The sequence below is a fragment of the Pan troglodytes genome, chromosome 2 (genome assembly GCF_028858775.2).
Source record: "Pan troglodytes isolate AG18354 chromosome 2, NHGRI_mPanTro3-v2.0_pri, whole genome shotgun sequence".
In the NCBI taxonomy this organism is placed as follows: domain Eukaryota; kingdom Metazoa; phylum Chordata; class Mammalia; order Primates; family Hominidae; genus Pan; species Pan troglodytes.
Window position 1 is genome coordinate 18,408,452 of NC_086015.1, and position 14,861 is coordinate 18,423,312.

General features: G+C 52.1%; 1 protein-coding gene across 2 annotated transcripts in view; it reads left to right on the plus strand.

Annotated features, from left to right (window-relative positions):
• The window catches only part of SLC6A6 (solute carrier family 6 member 6), an 87,890-nt gene that overhangs the window by 6,178 nt on the left and 66,851 nt on the right, over positions 1-14,861 (plus strand). Inside the window, exon 2 of one of the 2 annotated variants that reach the window (XM_016940534.4) lies at positions 7,681-7,722. The exons of the other annotated variant lie outside the window; for it this stretch is intronic. The gene's annotated coding sequence lies outside the window, so the exon portion shown is untranslated. The remainder of the gene's footprint in view (positions 1-7,680; positions 7,723-14,861) is intronic. 2 annotated transcript variants of the gene reach the window in all.

Sequence of the window (14,861 nt, forward strand, 5' to 3'; positions counted from 1 at the left end):
TCACTTGAGTTTTGATTTCCTCTTTGATCCAGGCATTATTTGGGATCTGTTTGGAAGCTAGCTGTAGTTTTATTTTGTTTTTTGTTTGTTTGTTTGTTTTTGGGACGGAGTCTCGCTCTGTCGCCCAGGCTGGAGTGCAGTGGCGTGATCTCAGCTCACTGCAAGCTCCGCCTCCTGGGTTCACGCCATTCTCCTGCCTCAGCCTCCCAAGTAGCTGGGACTACAGGCACCCGCTACCACGCCCAGCTAATTTTTTTTGTATTTTTAGTAGAGACAGAGTTTCACCATGTTAGCCAGGATGGTCTCGATCTCCTGACCCGGTAATCTGCCCGCCTCGGCCTCCCAAAGTGCTGGGATTACTGGCGTGAGCCACCACGCCTGGCCAGTTTTGTTTTGTTTTGAACAAAAATGACATGGTACTGTTCTTGGTTCTGCCACTTGGTCTATCCCAATAGCAGGCCATGTGGACTGCATGTCAGAACACACGGATCTGCCAGGCCATTCCAAACAGCCAGCCTGCATTTGGGAGCCACTGACTTTGCGTGTCCTGTCTGATCACCCCCAGTGCTGCCAGCTCAGTAAATGAAATACCCCCACCCAGGACTTGCCCCGGAGGGTGCAGAGGAGCCGGCTGAGCCGATTCAGCATTCTGAGAAGGGAAGGAACTCATATTTATTGAGCATCCACGGTGCTTTATCCCCCTTCCTGTCTCAGAGATGAGTTCATCAGAAAAATGGGTGGCCCCAGCCCACACTCAGCTAGGAAAGGGTGGAAGGAGCGCTGGACCCAGAGTCCACCGGATGCCTCAGCCCATCCTCGTCCCACTGACCGCACGGCAAACGTTCATGAGTGCCTACTGTGTGCCAGGCACAGGGCCAGGGCCAAGAGGGCAGGGAGGAATAAACAGCACCTGTGCTCAAGGAGGGAGGGGAGATCTGTATCAGGAGGAGGTTAATGAACAATCTAAGATGGTTTATACCAAGGCAGGCCAAGGATCCAGTCTGGGAACGCCGCCTCAGGTCTGAGGGAGAGCAGCCCCAGGCTGTGGAGTGTGGGGACTTTGGGGTTGTGGGATCATCCAGTTAACCTTCTCTGCCCACCCACTTTATGGATGAGGACGCTGAGGCCCAAAGGAGGCACTTATCAACACAGGAAGATAAAGCCATCAAAAGAGCCATTGTTGGCTAGGCACACTGGCTCACGTCTGTAATCCCAGCACTTTGGGAGGCCCAGGCGGGCAGATCACGAGGTCAGGAGTTCGAGACCAGCCTGGCCAACATGGTGAAACCCCATTTCTACTAAAAATATAAAAATTAGTCAGGTGCAGTGGTGGGCACCTGTAATCCCAGCTGCTTGGGAGGCTGAGGCAGGAGAATCACTTGGGCAGAGGTTGCAGTGAGCCAACATCTCGCTACTGCCCTCCATCCTATGCGACAGAGTGAGACTCCATCTCAAAAAAAAAAAAAAAAAAAGCCATTGTTCACAGATGTGGCTCCCTGTGCTCCCCCCTCCCAGCCGCACCCATCATTCATTGCTTGTGTGAACCCCCCCTTGACAGGGAGGGATTTAAGGAAAGGGTTAATGCCTCCACCTCAAACCTTCGATGATATTGTTCACGACTCTCACATCCTGGTTTTGTCACAAGTCACTGGAAAGTGGGTGGGAGGGCAAAGCTGTATCAATTGCAAAGACTCCTTACGGTTTGGCTGCTCAGGAGACACCCCCAGAGCCCAGGATGGGGTTCCTGGAAAGCTCAAGAAGGAGCGTGGTGAGCAGCTCTGGCCACTGCATAGAATAGAACGTGGAAGGTAGGGAGAGGGCTGGTGGTCTCCAGGAGAAGGGTTGGGCTGGCAATGGAAGGCTTCCTCCCTCAGCAGGTATCTGAGCAGGCCTAGGCTGGAAGGCAGAGGGCTGAGCCCTCGGGGTTCTGCTCACATCGGGTCCTTCCCGACCCAGAGGCTCAGGACCACTTCTCTGCATGGTCCCTCCTCATGCTGGGATGCCCTGAGAGGCCCTTCCTTTCCAGGACTTTTCTTTGCACATAAATGCCAAGTGACTCACTGCCATGTTCCAGTGGAAAGTCCTTAACCCAAGGCTGCCAGTTGCTTGGTTGGAGGTGGAGGAGTGTGGTTGGCCAGCGATTTCAGCAGAGTCATGCTTACTGAGTGAAGGGTGCCGGAAGGGGGAGGTCCTAAGGGACATCCTCTCTTGCCCCAAGGCTAGTCAGCACCATGAGGGAAGACTCAGGTCATGATTTCAAGGACATTCATTCCTTCAGAGATGACACCTGGTGTTTCCTCTGCAGGTGGACATCACACCAGCCCAAGACAACAGCCTCCTCACTAGCCTCTGTGCCTCCTGGATACCTCTCTGTACCATCTGGGGACCAGCTCTCTGCATGTCACTCTCTTGCTCAAAAGCCTTCAGTGGTGGCTCCCTAGTGCTTTGTGAAATCAAGTCCAACCTCCTTAGCCTGGCATTGGAGGCCCTTCACGATCTGGCTCTTGGCCAGTGTTCACGCTCACCTACCACAACTTCTTTCCTTGTTTGTAGTCTGGCTGGTTTCTGCTCCTAGCTAGACCAAGCGTCCAGCTCTCTCAGCCCTGCCCATGCTGGTCCCTCAGCCCGCAAGGCCCTTCCTCCCATCACTCCTTATTCCCACTCTTAAGGGGCGAGCTTGGAGCTGCCTGCTCTGGGAAGCATTCCTTGAGCCTCTTAACAGTGCCTGGCACGTAGTAAGCACTCAAAAAAGATGACGTGAGTGAAAGTGGACTTCAGCTCGCCCTGCTCTGAGCCTTGTGGTCCTTTCCTCTGGCCTGAGCTCAGACCTTTATGGTCTTACCTTATACCCATGCACTTGACTGGGGACACATCAAGGGGAGGGATGGATGTTCCAGCATCCAGCCTAGGGGTGTGGCACACAGTTGTTGCTCAACATACAAATCAAGAGAGCCTAATTCCTTCTACTCTGAAATGGGAACCTATGGTTTGAACATCTGAGTGGCTCCAGGCTTGGAAATTATATTCACCTGTCACCATCCATCAATCCATCCATCCATCTCACAAATATTTACTTGTTCCAGGCCCTGTCCTAGGCCCTGGGGATGTGGCTGGTGAACAAGACAGACCAAACTGTACCCTCATGGAGCTGTCTGTCTGGCAGGGCTATGGATGTCAGACAAAAAATTACACATGCATGGCTAATGCCCTTTTAAAATCAAAGGCCCTGCATCAGGCACTGCAACACCAGGCTTAGAATACCCCTGTCCTCTGGCTTGCTATGTGACCTAAGTGAGCCCTTTCTCCTCCCTGGTCCTGTAAGGGGTGGCCCAGATAGGTTTTGTGTTTAAGGGAAATACCTTCGGAACAAAGGGAGGAAAGACCATTCTATCCATTGTGGAAGCGCGTGCCACCACACGGGGTGCTGTTCCTGCGGGACTCCTTTACGGATGCAGTCATCCTCTTGGTGGTTTTTCAAGATGTCCTAGTCCTGGCTCTGAAAGGAGGTGTCCCGATTTGGGGACAGGAGTTCCAGAGTTACTCTGAGCAGAGCTGTAGCAACAGGCTTTTAGTAAAGAACGTTGCCTCGAGGAACAATAATGTGGATTCCTCTTCTGCCACTGGTAGAATATCAATTAGAACAGACTTTTAAAAAAAGAAAAGCAAAAACTCGTCCAGGTGTGGTGGCTCACGCCTGTAATCCCAGTATTTTGGGAGACTGAGGCAGGTGGATTGCTTGAGCTCAGGAGTTCGAGACCAGCCTGGGCAACATGGCAAAACCCCATCTCTAAAAAAATGCAAAAATTCGCCGGGTGTGGTGGCACGCACCTGTAGTCCCAGCTATTTGAGAGGATGAGCCTGGTAGGCAGAGATTGTACTGAGCTGAGATCGTGCCACCGCACTCCAGCCTGGGTGACAACAGTGAGACAGCAGGCCTAAGTGGGGCCTGGGGCCCTGAATTTCTAACCAACTCCCAGGCACTGTGGACGGTGCTGGTCTGGGGACCACTCTTTGAGTCAAGGAGATAAATAGTGCAGTTGTGAGCCTCCTATGCATTAAAAGCCAGACCCTGTGCTTCGTCACCTCCTCTTCTTAATCCTCACCAAAGACACCACTATTCCCATTTTGCACATGAAGACCCGAGGCCCTGCTGAGGGCAGGTAACTTGCCCAAGGTCACACAGCTGGGAGCCTGCCGGCATTCGTGCTGGGCCAGCGCCACCTTGGAAAGGTTGCTGCTGGGGAAGCCTTTCACTACTGAACAGTGTCCTCGCTCCAAAAGCCACAGGAGGCTTTTCAAGGCAGCCAAGTCGGATGTAAATCAGGGGAGAGCCCAGGGCTAGCCAGGCTGCTGACAGCAGGGCGGCCTGGGTCACTGTGTCCGGACAAGGCCCACAGCGGGATTTGGGGCTGGCATGATGCCTGGGAGTGGGGGAGCCATTGGGGATGCTCTGGGCGCCTGGAAAACCAGCCTGGAGCCTGCTGGAGCCCAAGGAGGCACCTTAGCCTCTGACAGCCTCCCCCATTATTTAAATACATTCCAGGGAACACAGCTGGCTGGAAGGGGCAGTGATGGGACCACAGGAGCTGGGACCTGCTGCTTCCGTTGTTTAAAGGCTGGCTCATCCCTGCAGCCACGCAGCCATTCTCCGTAATCGCCGTCTGCTTTGAGGACAGAGAGGTCGTGGTCTTCTGCTGGCTGGGGCTTTATTTTTGCACTGAGCACCTGTCCTCAGCAAACTGGGAAAAGTAGAACACGTAGTGACTCTGAGTCCTCAAAATGCTGTCCCTGGCCCAGCAGTATGGGCATCACGTGGGAGCCTGCAGAATGCAGAACCTCAGGCCCCACCCCAGACCTTCTCATTTAGACCTTGGGGGCAGGGCTCCGCAATCTGGGTTTTCAAGAGCCCTCCAGGCAATTCTGCTTTGTATTTAACTTTGGGAAGGGCTGATGACCTCTCTGGCTGTGTGCCTGGGGCCGGGGGTGGGGCTGGGGGAAGGGTCAGGCCTAATCCTTGCCCGTGATAACTAGAGTGCCAGGGCTGCGGGAACCTCAGGTGTTCTGTCATCTGCATCCTTCCTCTTTTTTATAATGGGAGGAGTGTGTCAGAGACATGCATAAAATTACGCAGCAAGTTCAAGGCAGGGTATAGGTCTGGATTCTTATCTTGCAAATGGCAGAAATCAGTTCAAACAGACTTCAGTTTTATTTTTTTTATTTATTTATTTTTGAGATGAGTCTTTCTGTGTCTCCCAGGCATGAGTCACCACACCCGGCCTAAACTGACATTAAAAATAAAAAAGAACATTTACTGACTCTTTTAACTTAAAAGCCTGGGGCCATACTTCAGCCTGGGGCTGAGTCCAGGTGCTGAAAGATGTCATGGGGACTCAGTTTCCTTCTCTCTGTCTCCCGGCTCCGTGTCTCTATGCCTGCTTCATTCTCCATGGATGCCCTAGCTGCTCACCAGTGTAGTGCCGCCCCCTGCCCCAATGTAGCCATCTCATCCAAGAAAGAGCCTTGTTTTTCCCCAATATTTTTGGCAAAAGTCCTAGTCATCACTGTTTTTGACCAGGCTGGTCAAGTGCCTATCTTTGAGCCAATCATGACAGCCCCCTCTGATTGGCTAGGGCTGGCTCACGTGCCCACCTAGGAGGAGAAGGTGGGGTCAGTCCATCTAGACCCCTTGGGCTGAGAGCAGGCCTATGTGGGTCTCCTGCTGGAACAGGTTTAAGCTGTCCCCAGAAGGGGCATGGGTGCCAGCAGGCTAGACATATGGACTTTAGTGCTATTCTTTTTTTTTTTTCTTTTTTTTTAAGAGACAGGGTCTCACTCTGTCACCCTGGCTGGACTGCAGTGGTACGATCACTGCTTGCTGCAACCTCAAACTTCTGGGCTCAAGCAGTCCTCCCACCTCAGCCTCCCAAGTAGGTGGGACTACAGGCATGTGCCACCATACCCAGCTAATTTTTAAATTTTATTTTTTGGTAGAGACAGGTCTCCCTGTGTTGCTCAGGTTGGTCTTGAACTCTTGGGCTCATGATCCTTCTGCCTCAGCCTCCAAGAGTGCTGGGATTGCAGACACGAGCACACCTAGCCTTTAGTGCCATTCTTATCCTCCTCTCTGAGATGGGCTGGCCTCTTGTAATTGGTAAGGTTTTGCCCCATGCAGAATTATGCTGTCCTTCCTCTGATTCTCTTAACCTCGTGCTTTAAACAGGCTGCCTTCATCTTTCACTTTATCCCACTTCCCTGTGTATGGTCTAGGATAGCAAGGTTTACGTTGCTACTTCCACCACCCAAACCCACAGCAGACATCACTAATCCAGCCCAGCCTTCACAGAGCCTAGAATGAAGCCTTGATGGCCTCTCATGTGCCCAGCCTCTAGCCTGTGGTTCCAGGCTTCATGAGCTCAGGGACCTTGGCTCTGTCATCCACTGCTGAGCTTCATGTGCCCAGTGCAGTGCCTGGCACAGTAAGTGCACCATAAGTTGTTGACTGACTGTTCCTACTCCACAGTGCCTTGTACCCAGTGGGCGCCAGTGTGAGCCTGTTGAATGTGGAGGCCCTAACAAAGCAATGAGATCATCTAATTTGGGGGACAGGGAGCTCTGTAGGCTGCTGGGACTGGCATTTACTGACACTGGCAAGTGCGCCTCTGGGTCTGGGAAGGAGGCTGCCAGGGCAGGGCTACAGCTACAGCAAGGAAAGGGGTCCTGGAGGCCTCTGTCTGCTCTCCCAGACCCACCCTCCCATGCCCTCTCCCCCTGAGACACCCACTGCCCATTTCTGCTGATCCCAGTTTAACAGTTCATTGAAAATATCTCATTTGAGAAGAAATGATTTCCTGGCTTTGTACACTTAGATTCCAGGAATCCAGGAGAGCCTTCCAGCCTCAGGGCAAGGAGCTTTGCTGGTAGGAGGAGGTGATCTGCCCCCAGTTGCCTATTTCCCAAACTGAGCTTCTACTGAAAAAGACAACAGAACCCCCCCCCAAAAAAAAGTCTTCTGGGTTAGTCACGTCTGGGACTGCTTGGCTCAGCAAAGCTCAGCAGATTTCCTAGGCACAGTGATTCTCGCCCCTGAACTGGTTGGTGAATACCACATCCCCCAAGGATCTTCTCTGAGGCCCCTCACTCTGGCCCTGGCGTGTCCCTGCGCCCCTTGGGAATAGTCAGGCTATGTGACTGAGCTGGTGGGGCGCTCAGGAGTGTGGGCTTTCTGTGGCTAGGGCTGTGGAACAGCTTACCCATTTGCAGCTGAAACCTTGTTCCCCTCTGACCAAGGGCAATGTGCTGGTTCTTGCTGCTAAGTTTTGGGGACCCTGCATCCAAGAGAGGGGTGTGTGTGAGTGAGTGGGAGTGCATGTGTGAGTGTGTGTCCCATGTGGGTCTGTGTGTGGCTGTGAACATGTGTGTGGCTGACACAGGCAAGTGTGTGGGGCTGGGAGTCTGCATATGATTACACATGTGTCTGTGCGTCTGCATGTGAGCTTGTGTTGGCATGTGTGAGTATGCATGTGTGAGCCTCAGCGTCCTGGCCTTCCAAGGGGTTTGGTCAGCCCCTCCCCAGCACACACGTCTGGTGGTTACAAGTGGGTGGACAATTAGGGGCCCTGTGCACAGTCTGCCTCTGACCAGATCTCTTTCTTCCGTCTTCGCTTCCTCTCTTTGCAATAGATCCAGAACCAGAACCACAGCCCTTCTGAGGAGCTCCCAAACGTAAGTGACCTTGGACCTCCAGGTGGGATGGGTGTCTCACACGTCGTGCAGTGACCCAAGGTGGGGGGCTCAGGAGCTCCGTGTCTCCCCCAGGCTCTAGGAGGACAAGACGGGACCCCTGCGGCCCACAGACCTTGTCCACACCTCACCTCCAGGTAGCAGATCCCCTGGCCTGGGTTGGCCACTCTGTGCCTGCTTGGTCCCCAGCCAGTCTGTGCCAGAGGGCACAGGGACGCCCTGCAAATGGGCCAAGCACTGGTTTTGGAGACCCAGCCTGTGCCCTGTCCTGGCTCTGCTGCAGAGTAGCCTGGGGCAAGTCTGCCGTGGGGAGGATGCCCTCACTGAGTTGATTCTGAGGATTGGGGTCTGAGCTTGGCTCTGTCTCTGTTAAAGGTTTGTTTTTGTTTTGAGACAGGGTCACACTCTATCGCCTACGCTGGGGTGCAGTGGTGTCATCAGGGCTCACTGCAGCCTCGATCTCCCCAGGTTCAGGTGATCCTCCCACCCCAGCCTCCCTAGCAGCTGGCACTACAGGCGCGTGCCGCCGTGCCCAGCTTATTTTTGTATTTTTTGGAGTAACGGGGTTTCACGATGTTGTCGAGGGCACAGTGGCTCACGCCTCCAATCCCTGCACTTTGGGAGGCCAAGGCAGGAGGATTGCTTGAGGCCAGGAGCTCGAGACCAGCCTGGGCAACATAATGAGCCCCATCTCAGCAAAAATTAAAAATAATATAAATAAAATTATAAATAAACAAGTAAAATGGAAAACCTTTGCTAAAGTTGCAAGAGTATTACAGTGGCCTCGCATTATGCCCTTCGTTGAGATTTTCCCATGGGTAACATTTGCCACATTCGCTTCATCTCTTTCTCACTAATATGTTAAATAAAAACAGTCACGTGAACATTCTTCCATTTTTGCTGAATCATTGGGGAGTAAATTGCAGGCATGATGCCCCTTCACCTCAATCCTTCAGGCCTTTCATAAGAGCAAGGCCAGGCCGGGCGCCGTGGCTCACGCCTGTGATCCCAGCACTTTGGGAGGCCAAGGTGGGCAGATCACGAGGTCAGGAAATCGAGACCATCCTGGCTAACACGGTGAAACCCTGTCTCTACTAAAAAACACAAAAAATTAGCCAGACGTGGTGGCGGGCCCCTGTAGTTCCAGCTACTCGGGAGGCTGAGGCAGGAGAATGGCGTGAACCCGGGGGATGGAGTTTGCAGCGAGCCGTGATCGTGCCACTGCACTCCAGCCTGGGCGACACAGCGAGACTCCGTCTGGAAAAAAAAAAAAAAAAGAGCAAGGCCATTCTCTTATATAACCCTAGCACAGTTATCTACCCCAGGACACTGATTTAACATTGACGTGATCCTGTTATCTGTGGATCTTAATGGCATTGCACTGATTGTCTCAGTGTTTACAGCAGCCTTATTTTTCTTTTAGTTCAGGATCGTCATTATGTTTTTAAAAAGGGTTTAAGGGATGTCTTCTTCACTGATTAAGACATTGCCTACTCTAGGGGCTTTCAGAGTCTTATTTAATCCTCAGCGTTCATTAAATACATTTTACAATGGGATGTGGCCTGTGTGTGCATGTACACAAACACACACGTGAAACTCAAACCCTGAAATTGAAGTTTCTCAGATAATCCTCATACTCGCCATCTGCTGTGCTCTGGTCTGCTCTGTCTTCCTTTAGTAAAAAAGATGGCCTTGACCCCTTACATTGATGTCAAGACCCACTGTGGACTCTGCTTTGGAATTAGAAAACCCTGGCTTCGTGGGCAGAAATTTCTAAGGGGGAAGGTTAAGCTCCCACTGGTCCAGGGTTCGGATTGGTTGGAGTGGGGTCCCCTGTGAAGCCGGGACTAGGCAAGCGTTTGTTTGTGGCCCACAGCTCCTCAACCTGCTGCTGCTAGCAGCTGGACCAAGTCCTTCCTTTTCATCAAGCCCAGCTGGCCTAGGTTGCTTGGTCACAAGCAGCCCCACCCCATGGAGACGTATTCTTTGTGCTGTGACATCGGGCAGGGGTGTGTACCCAGCCAGCCACTGGGCAGGCATGGAGGTGACCTACTCGACGTCAGCCTCCACAGGCGTCATCATAATAATTATAGACGTCAATAATAATGATTGCTACCGCTTCCTGGACTCAGCATGCTCATATGCTGCCGAGAGGTTTACTGTATTAACTCTGTCAACCCAAAGAAGTGGGTGTGCTCTTACTCTTTTTGAAAAAATATGAGAAATTTATTGAGCGCTTACTGCACATCAGGCACTGCTAAACACGTCACAGACTCATGCACAGCCTCCTCAGGAGCCTTGTGAGGTGGGCGCTGATGTCATCCCTATTGTACAGATCAGAAAACTGAGGCTTGGAGAGATGAATTGATTGTTTCCAAGACTACACAGCTGGGAAGGATTTGAACCTGATTGAGCTGACTCTAGCCCACTTCCTCAGGCTGGGAACGGCCTCTGGGTCCAGCCCCTTCCCCTTCCCCCAGGCCTTCCTCCTGGTTAATGAGTAGTCAAAGCAGCTGGGAAATGAGGCTCCTGCTGCTGTGAGGCTGGAATGTGAGTTCTGCTTCCAGATAAAGAGTCTTGTGCAAGGGGCCCTGCCTGGGATGGGCTGTTATAGGCAATAAACAGAGGTTGCCAATGTTCCTCTTTTTGAGGCTTGCTGATGTATTTGCGCTTGGGAGCCCATTTTATAGAAAAGGCTGAGAGGCAGGTTTGCCCTCAGACTTATCTGATGCCTCCTCCAAGCAGCCCTCTTGGCTTAATAACACTTTCTGAAAGGGCTCCTCGGCCCCCTGACGTGGCAGGGTTGTCTAGAGGAACAGGGTGGAAGAACAGACCTTGTCACCTCTGAAGTCTGAGCACTGCTAGGTGTGCGCCCTCCTCACTGGGCACATCACTTGAGGGCTCTGACCTTCAGGTTCTCATCTCAGAAGGGGCATGATGCGGACATGGGAATGTGTGTTGGTTGTTCAGCAGAGCCTGAACTATTAATGGACCAGCCCAAAAAAGTATTGCTGACAGGGGGCAACCCATGTAGTGGAGTCCATGGAGCTGGGGAGTCAGGCAGTCCCTAGTTCAAATCTCTGTTCCAGCCCTGCCGGCTTCGTGACCTGGAGGAGTCACAGAAATACCCTGAGCCTCAGGTAACCCACCCCTGAAATGGAGCAATAGTGGCACCCAGGAGGGTTAGAAAGACAGTGATACTGGGATTTTGGGGTGGGGGTGACCTCATCACTTTGTAAGCACAGTGAGGTTAAGTGCACAAAAGGCCTAGCACATCAGTGCCAAGCACCCCACATGCAATTTCTCATTTTATCCCCCAAGGTGAGCCCCCCTAGAGCAACTCCCCACCCCCTCAGCTATGGGCTGAGTCCAGAAATCAGATTCACCCTTAAGGTGGGGCAGCTTAAGGAAGAAAGAAGATTCTTAACAGGGAGACCCTCTCTGTCTGCCCCCATGCCCCGCACCCATTGTAAACTGGTGCATATAGGAGTGTTGGTATAACAGGCCCACGACTTCCAGTGTTGTCAGAAAAGGCCACCTCAGGCCTGTTCAACAGAAGTGCCAACCTCAACATTCGCTTCCTAGAAGGCCCAAGACCGTAATAAAATGATATTTATTATTTACTCTGGTTATAAAAGTCATACATTTTTGAACAGGCACAGTGGCTCACGCCTGTAATCCCAGCAGTTTGGGAGGCTGAGGCGGGTGGATCACTTGAGGTCAGAAGTTCGAGACCAGCCTGGCCAACATGGCGAAACCCCATCTCTACTAAAAATACAAAAATTAGCTGTGCGTGGTGGTGCGCGCCTGTAGTTCCAGCTACTCTGGAGGCTGAGGCAAGAGAAAACAAGCTGCTGGATTTGGCCCAGTGGCCAGTTTGCTGACCTTGTTGTAAGCCATGATTTGTTTGACTAAACCAGTGTTTATTTAATTAATCCCATAGTGATGGGAAATTGGCTGGTTACAGTTTCTCTTCTAAACCACTCTGCTTTTTTTTTTTTTTTTTTTTTTGAGACAGAGTCTTGCTCTGTCACCCAGGCTGGAGAGCAGTGGTGTGATCATAGCTCGCTACAGCCTTGACCTTCCAAACTCAAGCCTTCCTCCCACCTCAGCCTCCTGAGTACCTGGGATTACATGCATGCCTCCATGCCTGGCTAATTATTTTTTTAGAGACTGGGTCTCACTATGTTGCCCAGGCTGGTTTCAAACTTCTGGGCTCAAGTGGTCCTCCTGACTTGGCCTTCCAAAGTTCTGGGATTACAGGCATGAGCCACCGCGCCCGGCCTCTATTTTCAATTGTTGTAAAAGACAAATAACTTAAAGCTGACCATCTTAACCCCTTGAAAGTGTACAATTCAGTCATGGTAAGTAGATTTAAAGTGTTGTGCCGCCAATTTCCCGAACTTTTTTGTCTGGCAAAGCTGAAGCCAGTGAACTTCTTTTGAGTGGGCGTCTTTACACGTTGGTCTAAGCAAGAAGTGGGCTTGCTGGTCGAATGGGGTGCACGTGTTTGAGATGCTGCGTACGTGTTGATGAATCATTGACCCCGCAGGGGTTGCCCTCATTTTCACTCTGGCCTGATATCAGTGACAGCCCTGGGGCATCGAGATGGAGGGGTGGCACCTCCCTGGGGAGCTCCTGCCTTTGGGACTTTAGGAAACGGGATTTAAAACAATTCATCCCAGAGAAGCAGCCCCCAGTCTGCCAGCCTTTCTCATTTGGGGAAGACGAGAAAAAGCCGATAAGCAAAAAATAGCTCTGAGTACTGGGCCAGACTCGAGGTTGAAAAACATACCCCATCCTCTAGAGGACATGTACTGTTAGGACCTGAGCTCAGGGGTCCCGTGAGCCTGAGCGTGAATGTCATTCAGTTTCTACCCTGCTCTGTGACTCTGAGCACATCGTTTAACCTCGCTGTGGGCTTCAGTGTCCTCTCTCAAAACGGGCCTGATGTAGAAGCTCCCTTCTCTGGTTGTGAGAGTCAGGGAAGAAAAATGGTGAAAGTTAGCAGTTCTAACTGTAAACGTTAGCTCAGAACGGCACATAGCAGTTCTTCAATAAATGAAGTTAACATCGTTATTGCTCGTAGTATTGTGATTATGTTTGGTGCCTCTATCTCAGAGAAGTCTGAATATATGCATAGTAATCGCATCTGCAGCCCTCTACAGTTTGCACGGTTTTTCCAGCTTTGATACCTACATGATCTTGTAGGGTAGTTACTACTGCCCCTCATTTACAGGTGAGAAAACTGGGGCTCAGGAAGGCAGTGAGAAACTGGAAGTCAGCCACGTGTCAGGACAGGAGCCTGGGTTTAGCCCACATCTTTGGCTTTGGTTTTGCACACAGCTGCTGCTGGGAGATGGGGCCAGGGCAGGCAGGTGCCTCCTCTCTGGCCTCAGCCTCGCGGGAAAGCTTGGGCCTCAGGTGGAGTGAGGACGCCTTGGGTGCATCTTCTCGTCTCGGCTCTTGGACCCAGCAGGGGTCGGAGGGGGATTTCTTAAGGGAGGGGGCTTTTTCAGAAATGGACAGAGACTTTCGGGACCATGGCTGCCCACCTCAGTGAAGTCTGAGGGGAGTTCCTGGAAGGCATTTCCATCTGTCCATGTGTTCTAAGTCAGTGGACAATTAAGTCCAGAAACCTCCTGGACTTAAAAAGCAAGCACCGCCAGGATCCCTGGGGCTGCAGACAGCCTCGGGGGTTTTGGAGGGCTGGCTCCTCAGGCACCCATGAAGGAAGGTGTCCTGGGGTCAGTATTCAGACCCAACTGCCCGCAGGGACCCTCAGGGTGCCTTTATCTACTCATGTCTCCACACACTTGCTGGCAGAGCTGGGACAAGTCACTAACCCTCTGTGTGACCTCTGATTCGCCATGGAAAAAAGAGTGAATAGAATAAATCATTTATTCCCAGGGTAGGTTCTTGGGGTGGCAGTGCCGAGCTTGGGTGAGTCTCCACCCCTTCGATTTAGGAGCCGATGCCCTGGTGCGGATCTCTCCTCTGAGCTGAGTGTCCTCCACTAAGTCAGGCACAGAGCACATGCAGCATAGGGCCGGTGTCCAGGCCCCACCCCAGCTTGGCCGCTTAGTGGCTCACCTTCTGGGGGCCTGCATGCAGGCCACCTTGGCTTCCTGTCATTGCTTCTCACCCCCACCCTCCTCCCAGCCAGAGGTAGAGTTGCATCCCTGCTCTTCAGCCTTTCAATTCCTAGCCCCAGCTTGGCTCCCACCTCCAAATCCCTACCCTCACTCCTCTTGCTCTGTGGGGTCCCACCTGGGCCATTGTGTTGCAAAGGACCCATGCCTCCTACCTCCTTTGCTACCTCTGTCACAAGGAGGGGGCTAGGTTCTCATTTATGTTTTCCGGGTTGAGTTTTCCTGAGAGCTTCTGCTAGTCCCACAGCCCCTCAAGTCTCTTCTGGGCATCCTGCCGGTCCTGGACAAGGGTTCCCGGACAAGGGTCTGTCTCTTGTCCCTTAAGTTACTGGGGGCCCAGAGAGACCAGATTCTGATGAGGAATCCAAGACTGGGTCCACATCAATGAGAAGGAAGCCAGGACTGATTAGCAATGTCTGTCAAGGGGGCAAGGTGGGAAGAGGTGGCATGTGTGTTGTCCACATGACACCCTTAGTAATGGGCATTTGCTTTGGAAAAACTGTAGAGGAACCCAGAGGACTTCAAAAGGACTCTACAGCCAGCAGGCAAGAGGTGTCTTCTGGATAGGAAGAAGGGGACGAAGTGCCTCTGGAAGGACAGACAGTGTGCCCAGGGGAGGGAGCCCTGCTGTGCCAGGCCTTCTCATGCCTCGGTGTGATCTCACACCTGGGATGAGTGTGAGACACTCACACATGAATGTTGTGAGACAACATTCATTCACTTAGTAAATATTGAGCAACCACTATACACCAGGCACAGTGCAGTTGGTAAAGAGCCAGGAGGCTGGACCTTGTCTCAGGTGGGTAGAAGGAAGCTGTTTGTGACTGTGGGCTCATGAGCCTGTCTGCCTCCACCTTTTCATCCACTCTCCTCATAATAAGCCTCCTGAGGCTCAGAGAAGTACAGTGACCTGCTCAAGGTCACACAGCACCTTGAGACCTCAGGCCTCTGCTCCTCTCAGAACCACCT